This window comes from Amyelois transitella, chromosome Z, assembly GCF_032362555.1.
Source record: "Amyelois transitella isolate CPQ chromosome Z, ilAmyTran1.1, whole genome shotgun sequence".
Classification (NCBI taxonomy): Eukaryota; Metazoa; Arthropoda; class Insecta; order Lepidoptera; family Pyralidae; genus Amyelois; species Amyelois transitella.
In genome coordinates this window covers 11,847,266-11,853,493 of record NC_083535.1, presented here as the reverse complement: position 1 = coordinate 11,853,493, position 6,228 = coordinate 11,847,266, and positions in this window count along the sequence as shown.

Below are 6,228 nucleotides of genomic sequence, written 5' to 3'. Positions count from 1 at the left end.
GAGTCCGAGGAGTGCAGCTAATTTTGGGTATGATTTCAGGGCAGTGCCTCTAGATAACTGTACAATATTTAAGCGCCAACGAAGGTTATTGCCATTTGTGCTGTAATTAACAAGTAATTACGCTGCAAATAAAAAAAAAAACTATACTATAAATTGTCGTTAAATTTGAATACACTTGGTATTTTTTTACCTACCTTTTCGATTGTACAGTTATTGAGACGGCGAATTGTAATAGTGTTTGAGATTGCCCGTGCCGATTCAGATTTCTCAAGACCATGAAAGTTATTCGGTCTTAATACTCAATATGTGTGGCCAAATAGATTATACTCATGCGTCTAGATTGTTTACTGTTTGAACATATAATATAAATGTACAGTTACTCGATGGATTTAATAATATGTCTATATGTATGTATATCTTCAAAGATCTGTTAGAAATAGTACTACTCTACATTTTTTATACAAGTTTATTTTATTGGACATTTGCCATTTGCATCTAATATAAAGAAATATTCAAAATATTATAGAAAATATCCATCCTTAAAAATACTTTTTTCGCTTCATCCACATTCATAACTCACTTCATGCAAGCTCGTTGGTTTGTGATTCAGTGACAAAATAATTTCTTAAAGCAGCAAAGTGCGGGCATAAAATTAACGCCTCCCATACACATTTATTGACGTAAGTTTTTTTGTAGAAAACTTGCTCCGCTTCATCGTTTTTTTTCGGTGCAAATTAGGTAAGTGACATTAAAATAAACAATTTTCGATATCTGCAGGTATTTTAGATTAAATAAAAAGAACTTAAGTGTAGTGTAAAATCGACCAATCAGGTCACCTTCTTTAACGGGGCTCTGTGATTGGTCGATTTTACACAGCTCCGTTTCTGTAAGAATCAATAGCATTTTTGACATTCATCTTATTATAAAGCTTTCTCGGTGGAAATCGATTACGTTGCATGTTTTTTCGCCTCATATCTTCATAAATTTTCTGTACAGTATAAGATATATGATGTACACCAATCATGTTTATATATATATATTCGGGTACTGTTTGACAAAATACCCAGATTTCTTTTTGTTGTTAGTTTGTAATCTAATTATTCTTCTCAGAAGAGACCTTACATTCCATTTGTAAAACAAAAACATTCCGAAAGTATTCGTTGGAAAATGCTCAAATATTTACCTTTTCTTACTTATAGTGTATATGTATATCCATGACAAACTTAGATTAATATATAGCATGTAAGTCTACCACTTGTCTATATTATGTCACCGTTGTATGACGTTTGGTGGCACTATTATATCAGTATGTCACAATTCTGTTAGTCCCGTCCACTAGATTAACGATTCGCCCAAAAGATGGCGCTAAATAAAATGAGCTTAGAGTAAATCGTGTATTGACACGCGAACATTACAACACAAAACATTTTTAAGGTCTTTCAAAATCTTATGAAAACAAATTGCGGAATAATCAAAATTAATTTTTAATTCTTTTTGGTTATGAAATTGAGAAAAGAAAATATTTTGTTATAAGAATAGGAAAGTCCTATTCTTATAACAAAATATTTTCTTTTCGAGAATTTCAAACTAAAATTTAATGCCGCTTGGACAATGTATGTACGTACATAAAATCACACCTCTTACCCGGATGGGTAGTAGGAGGTAATTAGAAATATTATTATCTTAATAATTAAATTCAGAGATATAAAATATTTTGCAATGTCTTGATGCTTATTTAATTTGATTATTCTTTTGACATGTAAGTGACATATGTCAAATTAAAAACAAAACGAAGTTTTGGTGTTGCCAATCGTCAAACAACGGACGTCTCGTGGTTCTTTTATGAACCAACAACTATAAGCCATAATATATATAAATACATAAACTGTCAATCGATGTTATATCAAAGTCTATATAACCATGATAAAAAATTACGAATTGAACATGACTAATACGATTATCGAATTATTAAGTAATGTTTTGTTGTGAAAACTATGCATAATGTTTTTAAACATACTTCTTTCTAAAGAGACCGTGATTTTATCATTACGCACATTATAAATGAAAATTTTGTAGTTTAGATGGTATGTTTCGGAAAATATACATTTTACCGACCATAAAGGTCTATCCACACTCATCGGTGATGTGCCTTGGTAGTGGGCGAGAGTGTTTGATAAGGCGCATAAACAATTATCAGTATGTGCACATAGTCTATGACTTGAATGCAGAATTTCTATCGCCGGTACAAGTACGGAAGAGTGTGATCGAATCCATAGTACCTAATGTTTTTTAAACGACTTGGGGAATGACCCTTTCGTCGTTCAATTGGCCAGTATTGAATAAGAATTGGAGAGGACCGTCGCGAAGACAAATAATCTCATTTTGTAGCAGGTTCTATGTAGTTTTGATATTGAATCATCCATAGTTGATGAGCTGTATGAGGGTAATAAGTGTTTAGTAAATGAAATGCTTTTAAAAATAATTCCTAAAATATAATGGCGAATTTGCTTTTAAACAGGCATTTTCTTCAAAGAAACTGATTCACAACAAAAAAAATTCAGAAAAAAAATTCAAATTATAACCGGAAAGTACATATGTCAAATAAAAGTATCACGCTATTTACAGAAAAATCAGTGTTCAACATAATACACAATATCGAAATTCTAAAATAGAATATAATTGAATACATGGTCGTTTGATATAAAAAGGTTGTTGGAAGTGCAGCTATATGCTTTACAAGAAAGGACATGTTTGTCTCTCATAAAATGAATGGTGTTGCCATTAGCCATCAAATCGTTGCACATTCAAATAGAAATGTTGCCATTTATGCCGTTTATCTAATAACATATGGAAATTGTGAAGTTGTGAATTTATTGTAGAAGGACATTGGTTGTGATTATAATGAAAAAAGGAGAGATTAATTATTCCATCTTAAAGAATCTGTTCGCTTAGGATGCGTCGTGAAATATCCATTTTACGAAGACGCATTTATAGGTATATGCCTGTATTGTATGTGTTTACCATAAAAAAATGTTTCGAATTGTGATGCACCAAAATATGTTGCCTTTTTTACAAAATGTTCTAAACCGGTAGCTCAATTGTTTTAAACGCTTGTTAAGCGCACGAATTTTGGATGTACATTGAGGAATCGTAGTAAACTAGAAAAATATTTATCGTTCAAAGAGCGATGATGATTAAGAAAAAAATATATTTCATAAATAAGGATATCAATGAAAGATTGAAAGATGATTATTCACGGCATGCGCAAATTGATTGCGAAATCAGTTTTATGAATGCATAGTTAAGTATATATTTTTTCAGATTTTACATAAGCAATCTTCTCAACAATCGATTCTTCCAGCGAAAGTTAGGAATTAACGTTGATGAAATCAATTTTAAAATTTGCTTACTCGGTTTTAACGACACGACGACTTTTTGATTTACAACGAACGTTCAAACGAACACAAAATGCTCTCTTAAATGTGATTTCTATATAAGTATGTGAAATATACTCATTCAACAAGATTATGTCGCAAATGGTCAATTTTTTAAAAATAGTTTTAGGACATGTCTGCTTTACGGCATCAGTGGGAAAAAAAAATATCCACATATGTAATGTTGTGAACGCAGATATGCTTTCTTCATTTTCCCAATATACATAATATACTTCTGTATTGGTTGTGTATAAGTGTATATCTTATATTCTTGTATTTCGACGCTCTCTCTATAATATACTCAAACGTTTTTCTTATATTTCTTTTTTATATTAGCTTTACATGGAGTAATAATAAATTATAATTTTGTATTTGTTGTTTTATTTTTTAACCTTAACCCGAGTCCAAATAAAACGCGCTTAGGTTGGTGTTTCTTTGGTCCTTGTGGACTTGGTATTTACTAGCTAGTGACAGTGGGGCCAAGAGCTGATTTCAATTATGTTAGTGGGTATTTGGTGTTAGTGGATATTTTGGGTGGGCGGTTGGTATTTCCATTTTTTAACTGTGTTGTCAATAAGTGATACCTTGTATCCAATTTTGAAAATAAATCTATTATATTCTAATTGAACGAATCATTGTTGATGGCGACAAATCATGTTGCAAACTTGTGACCATTCAGGGTTACTTTGGTTGTGATTTACGCTATACTGTTAGTGAGAGTGACACTAGAAAGGAAGTTGTAAATTGCAAATTGAAGATTGCTACTACTTATGTGCTGATATGGCATTGAAAATATGTAAATAATATTCAGTATGTGCATTATCAAAAAATATTATATATTAGAAATTAATAAAAATAATACAAAATACAACTTATTTACTAAGTATGATTTGCGTGATACTCCAGTGTCCGCCCGCCACCAGGAGTTAATATTAATTGCGCTATTTAATGCATGATATTCGGAGTTGCCTTTGGATGTGCTGCGTTTGACTCAGGGGTTCCAACTGGACTGTTCTTCTTATGCGTAGATTTATCTCCGTGGTGTTTATGGATCTTGTGATGTCTATTAGCCTTGTGGTGAACCGTAGTGTCGTTCCTTGAGGGCGAGTGCGCATGGTCTCTTTTTGTGACCAGTTCCGTTCGAAAGCTCTTCACAACTAACAAGAAATACAACCTTGCTGAAACAGGGTGTAATTTAAAAAAATTTTTATGTCCTGTGTTAATTGAAATAGGCTTGACGAACGGACTTTGAGCTCCATTCTGGATAGTGGCAAGTGGAAGTCTTTGAAAGTTTTGAGTACTAATCGTGGCAAGAGGAAAGATGGAGACTTTGGTAGGTAGAACTACTCTTCCAGGAAATATATTTACCTGTACCTAAGTCAGTTGTGCAGAAAAAAGGTTGATGATTGTGATTAAACCTACGGTAAACTTATGTATCTAATTAAGCATAAACTTGACAGTAAATTGGTACAGCAGATACCTTTGTAAAAATCTGTGGATTAGAATAGAATAGATTTATTTTCAAAATTGGATACAAGGTATCACTTATTGACGTCACATCACTTAAATGTTATTATAACTACTACCGCTTCCAAAGCGCATGTGCAGGAGAAGCGGCGGAATAAACTACACTGCAGATTGAAAAATCAGAAGACGATTTTTTTTATAATGTACCGAATAATATTGTAACGAATTGGCCAGTATTAAAGTAAAGCGTATTAAGTTCAAAATCGAGAGCAATCAATTAAAATGCGATTGATTTTAAAATAACCCGATTAATTTTCGAGCAATCACTTACCAGCAGTTGGCAATACCGTTAATATGAAGCAGAATGTTATGTCGATTGGTTTCATCATGCAATGAGTAGCCAATCCGCTTACAAATATGATTACTATATTGACCACCAATAAAGTGATTATATCGATGCATAACGTGTACAAAAATATCGTGACACCGACGACGAGCTTCTGAAAATTAAAATGTATTGTATTGTAGTTAAAAAGATCAATTGTTCAAGTAGCTATTATCTTTATTCATATTTTATTATATCTGGATCTAAATTTAATCAATAACATAAAGCTACCCAATTAAACATGGCATTCGAGACTGCTGGCTCTGTCTGCCTCGTATAAAATTCAGACGGTCTACGTTCTATCAAATTCTCTACTTGTTTCAATACACCCGTAATTTTGAACTTGTATTTTTCCGTGGCTTCTTTTTCTAGTAATAAGCGTAGGCTTATTACTTAATAAATAATTTAATGAATCGCAGTACCTACGTACTGCGATTAATTAAAGATTGCGTATAAACATAACAACCATACTCTAAAGAGTAAAAGGCGACTAAGGGATAGGCTACTAAACTTGAAATTCTTTTAGGCCACGGGCTTACATTCTGTCAGTATTTGAATCTCAATTCCATCATTAAGCCAAACAGCTGAACGTGGCCTTTAGGTAGGCATTTCGAGGCTTTGTCTACCTCGTGACTGGTAAAGACGTGATAACATGTATGCACTTACAATATAAACACTAATAAGAAACACGACGGCCAGAATAAAAACGATGAATCCACAAACCGAGTCCAAATACAAGAGAAACTCAAAAAACTGCTTTGAGTTACATTTTTTCGGATAAACATAGTGACATCCATTGTAATTGCTATCTCTCATTGGATTTAAAAAGAAAAACAGACCATCCTGAAATTTTTTATACAGTAAGTATTATTATTGTTACGTAATTTAATTTTAGTAAAACATAATTTCACTGTAAATAAAGAAATGGTTTTCGGCACTTAG